The sequence below is a fragment of the Notolepis coatsorum genome (genome assembly GCF_963971535.1).
Source record: "Notolepis coatsorum genome assembly, chromosome: 17".
In the NCBI taxonomy this organism is placed as follows: domain Eukaryota; kingdom Metazoa; phylum Chordata; class Actinopteri; order Aulopiformes; family Paralepididae; genus Notolepis; species Notolepis coatsorum.
The window spans coordinates 31,411,694-31,427,036 of NC_140181.1; the positions used below are offsets into that span (position 1 = coordinate 31,411,694).

General features: G+C 46.0%; 1 protein-coding gene across 1 annotated transcript in view; it reads right to left on the bottom strand.

The window, feature by feature from the left end:
• LOC311243991 (IQ motif and SEC7 domain-containing protein 2-like) overlaps positions 1 to 15,343 on the bottom strand; it is a gene marked incomplete at both ends in the record, with an annotated part of 327,990 nt that overhangs the window by 19,471 nt on the left and 293,176 nt on the right. The gene's annotated exons all lie outside the window — the stretch shown is intronic.

A 15,343-nucleotide genomic window follows, 5' to 3' on the forward strand; every position in this document is an offset into this window, starting at 1 on the left:
GTTCAACTTTTGGAGAGGAGCGCCGCTCATCAAGGTCACTTTTTTCGACCGACCAATCAAAATTGAGCAAGTGGCGGAGCCGCGGGAGTCGCGAGATTCAAGCAGATTGAGGTCCAAGTTCAACGGTATAGGCTACATCAAATTATTTCGACATCGACACACACTGCAAATTATTCTATCTATCATTCCAACTAAATACACAAGAAATGGCAGATGAGAGGCTAATTGTTGCGGTGTCGGACAATCAAGTCATATACGACATGACAATGAAGGGGTATCATGCTCTGGAAAAACGCTATGGAAACGCTCTGGGCATGCATATTTTTGATTTTCAAAACGGTCCGCCTTGAAAAATCAGAGTGAAATCAAGGGCAAAATGGATATTGCAGACAGCTTTAATAATCATTTTATTTCTGCTGGCTCAATCTTTGATTCTAGCAACTCAGGGATGATCGCTGCAGAAGGAGAGCCAGGTCCTCCGCCACTTGACCCTGATCAACTGTTCACCTTTGCCCCCATCTTGACTTCTCAGGTTCACAAAGCTTTAATGAGCCTAGATGTAAAGAAATCTTCAGGCCCAGACAAGATAGAGCCGTTCTTCTTCAAAGTTGCTGCAGGTCTGATTGCAGAACCCATAACCTCTATTTTGAATCTCAGTCTTTGTGCTGGTGAATTACCTAGCTCATGGAAGTCGGCCATGGTTCTCCCCTTGTTAAAGGGCGGAGACCCCTCTGACCTAAATAATTATCGCCCTATTTCCAGACTGTCTGTAATGGCCAAAGTCTTTGAATCTCTTGTAAACGAACAACTGAAAAAGTTTCTAACTGACCATAATATTCTTAACGAGTCTCAGTCAGGCTTCAGATCAGGCCATAGTACTACTTCAGCAACTATGCTAGTCTCAAATGACATAATTGAAGCACTGGACAAAGAAAAAACACTGTGCAGCATTGTTTGTTGATCTGTCTAAAGCTTTTGATTCTGTGGATCATGCATTGCTACTGCAAAGGCTTGGCTGCATAGGTCTTGGTAAAATGGCTTTGAGCTGGTTTAAAAACTATCTATCTGAAAGAACTCAGTGTGTTTCAGTAGAAGATTATACCTCAGCTGCTCTTACTGTAAACAAAGGTGTTCCACAAGGTTCTATTTTGGCCCCTGTCTTATTTTCCATCTTTATAAATGAACTAGGAAATGGGATAAACCCAGCACGTTTTCATTTATACGCCGATGATACAGTTGTTTACACAGTGGCTTCCTCTTTAACTCAGGCCATAGAGCTTCTACAGGATGCTTTTAATACACTACAACACTCCTTGCTAAGGCTAAGACTGGTCCTTAATGCAAAAAAGACCAAGTACATGACCTTCTCTCGCTCTCGAGCTAATACAGCTGTCCCCCCGATTCTGACACTGGAAGGGACATGCCTTGACAAAGTAGCATCCTATAAATATCTGGGCATATGGATTGATGAAAAGATGGCCTTTGATGTTCATATTGGGAACCTACTGAGAAAACTTAGACCTAAACTGGGCTTTTTCTTCCGTTTAAAGAAATGTTTCCCGTCTGAAGCCAGGAAGAGAATTGTGCAGAGTTCCTTTCTGCCTGTATTAGACTATGGCGATGTAATCTATATGCATGCTCCTTCCTCCCTGCTTAAAAAGCTGGATTCTGCGTACCATACTGCCATACGTTTTGTAACAGGTGCAGGCTCTCGCACCCACCACTGCACTTTGTATCAGTCATTAGGATGGTCCTCTCTGTACCAAAGAAGACAATCACACATGTTGATTTTTATCCTTAAGTCATTGCTAGGTAAGCTGCCCTTATATATCTCCAGACTTCTGTCCTTTTATACTTGCTTTTTTAATACCAGACGAGCAGCAAATGGGATGCTGTTAAATGTTCCTTTGATGCAGTCAGAGCTTGGTAAAGCTGCATTCTCCCACTATGCTCCCTTTTTATGGAATACGCTGCAAGTGAAACTTTGTCTACAGGCACTTCCTACTGTGAATGCTTTTAAAGGTATGCTACGATTAGCCCTTTATGAAACATGTAACTGTTTTACCTGATGCTATTGTTGATGTGATTATGCTCCTTGCCACTGCACAAATGACCCTCTGTATTTATATTTGAATTGTATGTTTTTTGTTTAATGCCCTGTTTTATGTTGAAACTTGTTGTGTGCTGTGTTGGTCAGGACTCCCTGGAAGAAGAGATATTGTATCTCAATGGGACATTCCTGGATAAATAAAGGATAAATATAAAAAAAAAAAAAAAAAAAAACGCTATCTGTGGACACGGCTCCTAACCCTATCAAAACAGTAGTCAAAGTGTATATTTTTAGCACTATATTTGTTTACCAAAGTGTTATTAACGAAATATGAGTCTATAAATATCTCTGCGCATCCCGGCGGAAACCAGATGAATTAGACATGAGGAAATAGCGCGTCATGATTCATGAAACCGTTGTAGTCCTAAGACAGAGGAGACCCAGGGCTTTCGATGGACATCGAAATTCCATAAAACTACACTACCCAGCTCACACCAGCCTCTGTGAAAGCTGCTGAAAATATTCTTAAATAAATTCTGACGTTATTTTCGTGATTATATCTCACAGGTCAAACAAACCTGAACATTATTGCCATAAAATAGAACGTAGATTGTTTCTTTACCTTCTGATAAAAAATGGCGGAGCTATGGACATTAATAAAAAGAAGTAACTGTACTTACATTATTATTTCATTCACGGTATTTTCTGCCCTGTAACGGGCGCCTGGTGGTACTAAATCCAGATTGCTCTCTGCCATTGGAAAGAGGACATTTGGCCCGATCCATGTATGACTTGGCCATAATAAGGTAATTTATAGGCCTGATATTCTATATTCTATGTTCATATTTAAAATCGCATGTGTCCGGATGTCAAAATTCAGTATTATATCTACAAAAATCCATGTAAATCATCTGCCCTTTATTAATTTGCTTAGATGTTTGTACACTTGATCTCAAGAAGGTGCTGAATGAGCTCAGTGGGGATTTTTAAGTCTGGTCAATGTTAGCATGGTGTTCTGTATCGTTAGTGGCTTAGCTTGGCATCACACTGCACTATCTCGCGTACGTGCACGCGTACTGAATAAACCACAAATGTACCTCTAATACCAGTATTAGTCTGACCACACCCCTCATCAGCTTACCTTCATAAGCAGGTGTGTGGTCACCTGCTCTCCTCCTTCTCGCTTTCACCACAAGGAAGAAGTGCCTCGGTAGATCCCCACACTTGACACCATGATGGAAGAAATTGGATTAGGAACAGCTTGGGAAACAAGGATACGTTGACATCATATCTTTATTTTCTCTCTCACTATTTTCGAGAAAATACGGCGATATTGTCTTCGTACTGGAGTGTCTAGAAGATGATGATCATTCTAAAAACCCTCCACCGGTTTTCGTATTGGGAGCACGCCGCTGCATGCTTCTCAACTGCAGTTCCTTGCTGTGTTTGTTGGGGTGAAACCTGTCAGGCCACAGCTGAACTGTCGGACATGCCGCTGTTGTGAGAAGCGGTGCGTTCCAGGTTGGGTGAGTAGTGTTTGCTGGCGGGCTCCACTTGTCTGTTAGTGCTATGGGGGCTACTTGACAAAGTTTATGGAAACCGGCCCCAGGCTAGGGTCCTTTGTTTAGCCGCCTAGGCGACAGAAGGCCTTGGTCTGGAGACCATTATAGTTTTAACTAGTGGGCCGCGACCATTGACACTGGTGATCCCTGTGTGTTCTGGACACCGTGTTAAGGCCCCATCTTTCATATCCAAATGAGAGTATTCCTTCACGAGGGGATATGTGCATGTAATGTGCGATAGCGGCAGATTCGTGTTCAAAGTCAGCTACACAGGCCAGTTGGTACTGTGCTGATTCCGCCGGATGTGGTAAAGTCACCGTTGTGAAGCGGTGTTGACATCTTGTTTTCTCTTTTCTCTTAAAAAGTGAGGAGAGGTTCAGAACGGCGGCCTGTCTGGGTGAGTGTTATGTCATTGTTTACATGTTCATAGCTTACGGTTAGCCAGTCAGCTGTTAACTGCTGCGTTAGCCTGCTGGATCGCTGCATGGCCTGCTTAAGGCCTACTATTAGCCAGTCAGCTGTTAGCTGCGGGGCTAGCATGTCGTGGTCGCTAGGTAACGTTAGCTTGCTGCTATGGCCATGGCTGGCGCGGGGTAGCTTAGCTTCTCGCGCGCCGCCGGGAGCTCGCTTCTGATCGCCGTTAGCTTGATGCTATTCTGTTGAACGTGCTTTGATTTTAACATGTTTTACACTCTTGACCGCGACGTCATCCTTGACAGGGGATGTTTCGTCGACCCTGCCCTGAGCCTGGACGGGGATTGCGTCAACAAAGAGGACTGTAGCGACTGGTTGGAGCGGCGACGCTGCCCGGATCGAACAACACAGGACGGCTGTGTTCTACGGTGTCTTGTGACTGCACTTCGCTGATCTGCGTTCCGGGTAGGAACGGGGTTGACCAGACCTCATAACACGTCTTCTGGTTTTACTTTGCTAAATGTATTGTGAATAACGGTGTTTTTTCCCAAAACGTGTGTTGTTGCAATGCATTTAGGATACGTTGCGGGTTATGTGTGAGCTGTTTTTTGTCACTGGCAGTTAGCTTCTCCGTGCAGATCGTGATGTATTGATCTGGTTGTTGTGTGAGAAACATCATGGTGTTTATGTGTACCGTGTACTCACTACTAAGGCAACTAACCTATGAAGCTATGCTTGGTGACAAGTGAGTAAAAGAATGTTCTTTCTCAGACTGTAATGACAATGAACAGTGTGTTCACACATTAACAGGTTTTCCTGTTTTAACTGGCCGTATTGAGGGTAAAATAGGAGGATTGTGTTTTCCCCCCCGGTTCCCTGGGGACTTTATCACCTCCTATCGGACATGTTGTGCATTAATTGTGTCTTTTGTGTGGTAGGGATACGATGTAACTCTTAGCTTGATTGCTGAGGTTGTGCTAAATCTGCTGGAGAAACTTATTTCCTAAAGGGAAATTGGTTTGGTTGCTGTCATGTGTGCTTAGCAAGGCCTGTGGTCGATACTAATCAAGAATGATGTATTCTCTCATTGTGAAAAAAACGGCGTTCCTCTGTTGAGTGTTTTTGCCATTTTTTGTAGGTGATGATGGGTTGTGTGTGTCATGTGACCTACAACTGGGTTGTACTGGCCACAGAAGCACATGTGTATGTTGGACCGGGGTTCTTAGAGCCCTCTCTATTCTGTGTTTTTCCTTAGTAAAAATCAGATAGCAGGTTAGCTCATGCGCTGTGTGGAGCTGTGAAACGCTTCATAGAGCTGACTATGACTGTGTCATATTCTCTTTTTGTCGTTACGTCGTATCATGGGTGTGGGGTCGTAAAGGGGTGAACTGGTAACCTTTCCTCTCCCCATTGTTCTGTCGGTCAGGGGTACACCCCCTGTCCTTCAAGGTTCCCGTCACGTGGCGGTTCGGCACGTTACGGGGGGGGGGGGGGGGGGGGGGGGGGGGGGGAGTTCCTGGTCCCACGGCCTGGTATATTGGGCGTGTGCACCGCAGGAATTCCCCCGCCATAGAGTACGTCACCGTGCGCGTCTCTGTTGGTAGGACTTCCGTGTGCTGTTCAGGTCCATGTGATGGATCTGTTTTCAGGGGGGGTGGTCAGGGCTCCTCCTCACCAAGCGCCTATTCAGGCCTTCTGTGAGTTCGGACTCCTTCTTCCATGTGAGGAAGCCTCCATCAGAGTACAGAGCCTTCCTCCTCAGATTGTCAAAGTGAGTGGACCCTCTAGAAGGGTCCTTTTCTATTGTATGTATATTCGATTCAATTCGTTTATTGAGTGTGTATGGGTTCAGTGCCTCTTCCCCGGAGGCCCTAAAACCAGTTTTTTACATGGCTCAAGGTGCAATATATTCTTTTCAATCTGTACAGCTCGCGTGGGAAGTCTCTCTGGGGATCCCCGTCTCTTTCCTATGGGAGGGTGGTGGGATGTAAAAATGTGAAATTTTTTTACCCCGGCTGTGTAGACTGGGATACATACTGTTGATGCTTCCTTCTTTCTATTCCAGAAGTGTTGGAGTTAGGGAGTGTCACACCCCTCTTGTCGTTCCCCTGGGCGCCTTGGGGATTCAATGACAGGTCTAAATAGCCTGTTCATTGATGGGGGTGTGTCCCGACGTACGTATAGTGCTAGCTCGCTGTAAACAGGCGATTGACTGGCACGCCTTGGTTGCTTGTGGTTGAAACAGCGTTTTTATAAAGCAACTGAGATGGGGGTTTTTCCTCTTCCGACGACCACATCCCATGACCTGGGTGGGTTGTCGACGGATTCTCGTTCATGTCTGGGGGATGATGACGGGATGGATCTGAACATATGTAGTGGGGTCTCACGCCCTTGGGGTGGGCCACCAGGCGCGGTTCGTCCGAACGTCTGGGTGGCGCCTTCTTTTCATGTTAAGATCAACACGCATATCTGCCCTTCTCCTGGAGTAGGCATGTCGGCGTGGTTAGGGCACGGGACTGGTTCTGGTCACGCTGGTCCAGATCAGTTGAACCCGTTGTCCGCCGGGGATGCAGATCTGCTGTTCTGGTACCCTGAGGGACTTGGGCTTTTTTCAGGGGGAAAAATGCCAGGTCGGTCTGGGTGTCACAGGGTTAAGCGCTATGGAGACCCTGGTTGGGTATGTTTTTACTCAGCACTGTCGTCATGGCTTACAGCCATGCCATTCTGTACGCGCTCGATCTCGTCGGATCTCGGCCGCTACACAGGTTGGTCCTGGTTAGTACTTGGTTGGGAGACCGCCGGGGAATACCAGGTACGGTGTGCTTAGGGGCTGGTTCTCCATTATTTTTCGCTCCTCTCTCACGCATGGCGAAGAGGGGCCTGTGGGGGTGGTTTTTTGACCTCCTCTGGTGACCCTGTGCTTCCCGTACCGCCAGGCCCGGTCCGAAGTGATGTTTGCGACCCGTAGGCCTGGGTTAACCCTTTTTGGAAACTGAAACACTTGTACTGCGGTATAGCCGGTGTATACCCGCAGGTGTGTTTTGGAGTTTTTTCTTGAGGGGTTATAGGAACAACCACCGCATTGGGTAACACCGAGGTGGTTGATTCCCTGGTGTGTTGGAGCAGTGTCAACTCCCGGGTTCACCGTTTGAGGGTGCCCCTGCACGTTCATGACGTCTGCCAATCGTGTCAGCCTTCTCTGCCTCGACCCCTCTGGGTGGGGGTTGTTAAATGGAGGCTTGGTCATGCAACACCGCCAGCTTACGCTCCTTCCGCCGGGGCGGCTGTGTTCAGCTGTCCCCTCTGGCGCCTGTCTCGTCCGCAGTCTCCAGGCTAGGGTTAACAGCCTGTTGCCTGGTTTTTCCCCGGTGCGCTGCCTGCTTCCGTTGGTTAACCTTTTTTGTGTGCTTACGGCCATGCTGACTGCCTGTTCTGCAGGGTCAGTGTGCCAGGCGGTGTACTATTGGGGGGACGGGGCCCGCTCGGCTTACGGCCATACCGACCTGAACACGCCCGATCTCGTCCGATCTCGGAAGCTAAGCAGGTTCTGGCCTGGTTAGTACTTGGATGGGATTCCGCCTGGGAATACCAGGTGCAGTAACTGAGGGGCCTTTGTCCGAATACGCTGGCGATGTGGGGGGCGGGGCACTACGTGCCCACCTGGTGGGGTCTTGATGCTGGCATCATGGACTTCTCCGGGCCCCCATTCCAGGGAGTCCAGTCCTTTTGGTGGGTCTGGGTCTTCCTTCGCGCTCCGCTGCTACGGCCTTGCCACGGGGTTGGGTTTGCCCTTGACCCCGTGATTCTGGGGGCAGTGACGAGGTTGTTCCTCCGTTCGTTCCCGGGTGGCATGCTGGTTGTGCGTGTGTGTAGTCGTGGGGTCAAGCCACGGTCTGCTCACCCTGTGCGTTAAGTTGCTTGAGTGCCTCTTCGCACGGTCGGGTCCGTCGCCTTCCCGTGAAGCCTCTAATAGGGGGGATACCCTCCATTAGGGGGGGTCGGGGGGGCTCGGCCCTCCCTGTTCTGATGGTTTTGGGGGGCTGTCAGCGGGGTGTATTTGTCAGCCAAGTGGCTCCGCTTGGCCTCCCTTGTGCAGTGTGATGCCAAGCTAAGCCACTAACGATACAGAACGATAGGTTATGACTATAACCAAGTTCTGTTAGTTAGGGGCGATGCTTGGCATCAGACGGCCGCTGCAGCCCTTGTCCTCACCTTGTGGTGAAAGCTTGGGAAGGAGGAGAGCAGGTGACCACACACCTGCTTATGAAGGTAAGCTGATGAGGGGTGTGGTCAGACTAATACTGGTATTAGAGGTACATTTGTGGTTTATTCAGTACGCGTGCACGTACGCGAGATAGTGCAGTGTGATGCCAAGCATCGCCCCTAACTAACAGAACTTGGTTATAGTCATAACCTATTGTTATTCACCGTCAAAGATGATTTTTTTTTTATAATAATAATTGATATTCTCCTTTGGTTCATTACAATTTACTCAAGCATAGTAACAGATACAATATTTATGACACTGTGAATACATTCCCTGAGGTCCATAGATATCCCTATACCAAGAACATGCAAATGGACCTTGTAGACGTGGAGCAATCTTCCATTTACTTGGGTATGTACTTTTAGGGGAATTTTATGAAAATGAGGCTAGGGCTTAAGAGGTTATGAAGTATTTGTGATAAAAATGACACACTTAAGGACTATTTGTGATAAAAGATGACACTTAAAGTAATATTTATATATATGTGAGTGGTTCTAAAATTTTGAGGGTTACTGAATACCTTGGCATCTGGCTTGATGAGAAATGTATCTTTATAGAAATTAATCATGTTCCCCTGGGTGCAGCAGAAAAAGGATTGTTGAATAAATTTTCCTCTCAGTGGTAGACTATGGTGATATTTATAGAATTATTGCTCCATCTACTCCCAAGTGCCTTGGCACGGTCTATCATTCTGCCCTTAGATTTATTACTGCCGATAGTTATAGTTCTCACTATTGTGTCCTTTATGACACAGTCTATCATTCTGCCCTTAGATGTATTACTGGTGATAGTTATGGCTCCCACCATTGTGTTCTTTATGACAGGGCTGGCTTGTCCTCTCTGACAGAGACGTGAGAAAAACACTGGTACCTGCTCATTTTGAAGGCCATTGCTGGCATGCTCCCTATTACATACCGTAAATCAGGGATCGGCAATAGGCGGCCCGCGGGCCGACATTGGCCCGCCAGCAATAATTTCTGGCCCGTCAGATTATTTTGAGAATATGATATTTATTTTACGCGCAGGAAATATTCACTCGGGACGCCAGGGTGTCTTTTATTGTGAAGCTGTATCTATCTACCGGTAGTCATCAATAGCACTATAGCCAATTGAAATGCTAGAAATGGTCACGTGGACTGGGAGAACCAATGGAATAGTCCCTAACGAACTTTCACTTCCGCGTTCGAGATGGAGCGAGTAACAAATGTGTTAAAAAACAAAACAAACATCTTTGGATAGGGAAATGCAACAGGGAAATATAACGCTTCTTTTAATAAACAGGAGCCATACTTAAAATACGGGTTTATTGCAACAGGTCGGTGATTCTTGCGTGCCGAGCCGACGTCCTCTCTGCATAATATGTGGCGACAACAACAACGAGGAAATGGTTGTTATTACAACTGTGTTAAAGTTGGCAGATAAAGTAGCTGCATTCAACGCCAATCTGGAATTGGAGGGCGGCGAGTGGATATGTGACATGTTTCAAACATTAGCAGGGATTTTGGAGGACTGAACAACAAACAAGGTATGGTGAGTCGTGTTTTCATGCATTCTGTCTTCTGATCTGTTCATCACCCGCCGCGGTGATCTGCAACAGCTGATCTGCTGTTCATGAATGAATGAATGAAAACTTTATTTAACAGATTGCAGAATGGGTACAATACAGTACGGCGCAATACACACAATTGTTAAGGGGATCTGCAACAGCTGAGAGCTGTTCATGAATGAATGGATGAGTGAGAACTTTGTTTGGCGGATTGCAGAGTGGGTGCAGTGCAGTGCGGCGCAGTGCACACGGTTGTTGGGGGGATGCAGACCAGAGAAAAACGTTTGTCTTTTTTCAATATCAGTATATTAAATTAGCCATTGTTTTTGATCCTGGCCCGCGAAGCAACGGCTTGGGGAAAATCTGGCCCGTGGGCAAATCTAATTGGCGACCCCTGCCGTAAATCGTCAAATATAGGACGGGTCTTGTATTTACCTCAGCTGCAAAGAGCACCAGGCCTTTATTAGAGAGAGGCTTATATAAGAGGCAGGCCTTAATTTCACAAACTGGCCAATTGTAATTGTGATTGATTGATTTTATTTAGACATGAATACGGTATTTGCTTTGTCAGTGTGAAACTGAATTAACGTAATTCACACACTGAAGTTGGAACTGTCTATAGGTTGCGGGCTCCGGGGACGATTTAGCGTGTGGTACCTCTCAACTCTTCCTCAGTCGAATCGAGTTGATGATAACATGCAGTAGCTTTAGCTAACGCTATCATAGCCATCATGATCTGTAATATCAACTGGACAACGCCAGCCCCGCCTGCCAACGCCATATACTGTAGATAGCGAACGTTAACCAACATTTGCAAAACAAGCCAACGTCATCCAGCTGACACCACAGATCTGGCTATGATGACAACGTTAGCTAACGCTAATGCTAACGCGAGGGAAACGTTAATGTAGTCAGTATAGAGAGAGGCAGCACTTAATTTGCATTGGCAAGAGTTTATCTCATTCTATGTCACGGCACGAAAAATAAAAATACAACTTTTTTTTGCTACCTTGTATTGGAAGCCAGCCTGTATTTGTCTACATGTATCGAACCCCCGGCTTAACCCTTTATCTGCCGGAGCTTATTCTCATCCTTGTAGCCTCTCTGCCAGCACTATTTGTCTATGGAGATGTTCACCTTCTTTGCAGGGCTATAACTTTTTAAATTGTATTGCTAAATTGACATTACTATGGCCCATTCAACATCAATTATCTATCGTTCAGGATGTAGGAACGTTTAACTTTTTCATTCACACATTCATACTAAAATACCGTCCAGAGTATAAATATGTTTTTATCGTTTTCAGCTGTATTTCATAGAACATGAGATATAGCCAGTGGTGCAGTCGTAATATGGGCCAAGGCCAAACGCCACGTGCACGCGCATACATGTATCTCTCCTCTTTCATGAGTCGGAGCTGGGGACGAGACGGGCGGTCTTTTGTCACATAACACACGCCCAACACTCCACACACACGCACACACACACGCGCGCGCGCACACACACACACACACACACACACACACACACACACACACACACACACACACACACACACACACACACACACACACACACACACACACACACACACACACACACACACACACACACACACACACACACACACACACACACACACACACACACACACACACACACAGTCTAGGTGATAAGTGCCGACCGGCACTTATCACCTAGACTTTGCATAATAATAGGATGCGCGCAATTCTGCCTCAGTGACGAAGCCCAAACGTCGTTTGACCGCGTATGCCCAGCACTGCACCCCTGGATATAGCCATAAATGCATATATTAGTAGGGATGGGAATCGAATTAGATCAGGGTGAGCTAAAATTAGCCGCGGAGCTAACGTGAGCTAACGCTATTTAATCAAGCTCACAAAGAGAGATAAACAGCTGACAGCGGATAGTACAGGTACAAATACAATAAAACAGCAGGTGGGGGCTGTTGTGTAAACCTTGTACTCTTTAGTTCACATATAATGAGAGACGTGAGTGCTTGTTTACAAGTCTGTAAGCCAGGAAGTACAGTGGTACAACATACAAATGTGTCCGTGTAGCAACACAAGCCAATACCTATCTCTCTCTCTCTGTGTGTGTGTGTGTGTGTGTGTGTGAGAGAGAGTGTGAGTGAGAGACAGAAGTCAGAGGAATAACAACCTGTTATTCAATAGATTAAATTAGTTTAAGAATAAAAAAATAAATACATTTTAAGAGAATCTCAAATATATTATTTTATTTAAGTGTAGGCTATAGTTAATGTTTTATTTTTTACAGTTTTTGTATTTTTCTGACATGGGGGCTCAACAATAAATGACAATCAGAAATGTCAAGTTGCATGTTGTTATTCTAACCAGCTTAGACCCCGACGCTCTGCATCTTCTGGTCACCTCAGACCTACTCCTATCCGAGCTCCGGGAGGGTCATCAAAGAGAAGTCGCCTATTCTCAGTCCTTGCCCCACAATGGTGGAATGAACTACCCACCCCAGTTAGGACAGCCGAATCACGTCCAATCTTTCGCCGTCGACTAAAGACTCACTTCTTCAACCATTATCTGAAAAAAATAATATATATCTAACCCTAACTAACCGTACTGTCATGCACTTGTCCTAATAAACTAACCTACACTGTAGCACTCAACACTTTGATGAACATTGTTGCTCAGCTGATAGAGTTGTGCCCTTCCTGATGGCTTGTCGTACAGAACTTGTAAGTCGCTTTGGATAAAAGCGTCAGCTAAATGACTAAATGTAGTTCTGTTGCATTTCCAATTTATTTATTTAAATTATAAATTGATCAGGTATCGATAAGGGAATCGATAAAGAATCGAATCGATAAGCAGAATCGATAATGGAATCGTATCGATAAAATCCTATCAATTCCCATCCCTATATATTAGATGATCAAATGCAGTTTGGTACCGATCAACGTTATATTAAAAATGTCACATGTACATGATCCTAAACGTCATGACTGGTCATCTGCTGGTGACCAGAGGGGGGGGGGGGGTCGTTTGTAATGCAATGACCGACGTTAAATGATTCATGTAGTATGGGTGATATATTGATCAGAGCAGTTTGTATGGTTAATAATAATCAAAAACGCTGAAACTCACCCCAGTCTCCTCTTACCGTTGGGTGATGAGAGTGGAGCAAAAAGATTGCTATTATGGGATGTTGATCTAGATTCTAGATGATCCAGTTCCGGTTTGTATAATACTAATATACGTCCAATCATGTTGTTTATTGAGTTATGGCAACGGATCGATATGCACGGTGTCTGGATAGAGTCCCGCGAGCGATAGCAAGTGGCCGGACGGAATAGGGAGACACACCGGCGTCACAATTATCGACATCCGATTGCAACTCGCCGATCGGCCACCAGGTGGCGGTATTGAAGCGTTGGAGAGTTGAGCGGAGATCTACAGCACCAGTCAAGAATCCGTGGGTGAAATGTGAATACCATGACAGAAATTTGAAATATTGATCTCAAAGACGCTGTAAAACGTCATTGGCAGATTACGCATGGCGAGGAATGACGTGGTAACACGTCATTGGCGAGAAAAGGGTTAAGAGGCCTGTCCTTTATTCGAGTACCCTCCACTATTAGAGGATTTACGGTACATTTTGGAATATAATTCTGGTCCCTATGTAACCTAATACTATGACCTGCTTATGCTTAAGGTCCCTCAGGCCCATTCAGAAAATACTAACAAATACTGCTACATGGGCAAAACATAATACAAATAAAGAAATAAATATATATATATATAAAACATTTATATACCGTAATTCCTCTAATAGTAACCTGTATTCTATAAAAATCCGGGTCTCTATTAATATCCGGGTGCGCTGTTGAGCTAAGCAATTATAGGCCGGCCTCCTAATACAAACCAGGTTACTAATATACGCGTGAGCGAACCTCTCCTTACTTCCGTATGGAACACGGGTTGCGCGCAGCACGTAACACAACAACAACAGAGCTGAAAGCAGCTGACCCGGAGCTGCTAACTGGCTAACGCTATGAGAGCCAACGTTGCCACCCACAGCACCTGGAGCTGCTAACTGGCTAACGCTACGAGAGCCAACGTTGCCACCCACAGCACCCGGAGCTGCTAACTGGCTAACGCTACGAGAGCCAACGTTGCCACCCACAGCACCCGGTGTTACGATTATGCTTCTTCTTCATGGTGAACCCAGGTGGCAGAGTGAATATAGATGAGACAGGAGTCGACGTGGTGACGATAACAGTTTACTTTATAAGACAGGAACAATACACGACTGACAAACATAGGTAACATTTAACAATGAACCCGCAAGGGACTGCTGGCCCACAACACCTAATATACAGACACTGATAGACACAGAGGGTAATTACAAACAGGACACAGGTGTGGTAGACATAAACAACAGAACACAGAGCACACTGGGAAAACAATAACAATTAAACAACCAGACTAAAACATATTTACAAAACACAGACAGGGGAACACAAGTCTAACAAAGTGGAGACAACAACGACAACACAGACAATAAACATAATAAACATAACTGGCAGTAAATAATAATAAGCTGGTGTGTGAGCTGATGCCAGATCTGCATCAGCCCACCGGTTGGCAATGTTATGTTATGAGGGTTATTGATGGGGGGTTGTAAATGTCTGGATCCTGGACCAACCGAACCGGGCGGAGGGTTGCCGGCTGGTCCCACAGGACCGGGGGAAGTGTTACACCCGGAGCTGCTAACTGGCTAACGTTATGAGAGCCAACGTTGATACCCACAGAACCCGGAGCTGCTAACTGGCTAACGCTATGAGAGCTAACGTTGCTACCCACAGCATCCGGAGCTGCTAACTGGCTAATGCTATGAGAGCTAACGTTGCTACCCACAGCACCCGGAGCTGCCAACTGGCTAACGTTATGAGAGCCAACGTTGATACCCCCAGCACCCGGAGCTGCTAACTGGCTAACGTTATGAGAGCTAAAGTTGCTACCCACAGCACCCGGAGCTGCCAACTGGCCAACGCCATGAGAGCTAACGTTGCTACCCACAGCACCCGGAGCTGCCAACTGGCTAACGCCATGAGAGCTAACGTTGCTACCCACAGCACCCGGAGCTGCTAAATGGCTAACGTTATGAGAGCTAACGTTGCTACCCACAGCACCCGGAGCTGCTAACTGGCTAACGTTATGAGAGCCAACGTTGCTACCCACAGCACCCGGAGCTGCTAACTGGCTAACGTTATGAGAGCCAACGTTGCTTAGGGTGACCATATTTTGATTTCCAAAAAAGAGGACATAGCGTGGAATAAACTCGCCGAAACGGTAAAGTGTGCCACGGGCACGCCGTGATTCCGATCCGCATGAAAATATTCAGAATATGTGTCTCGAATTTGCTCCCACGCGGCGCGCAAAATCGTGCAAGTCTTGTTTACATCAGGGTCCCCCATTTTCAATTCATCATAAATGTACAGTTCCCTCCCC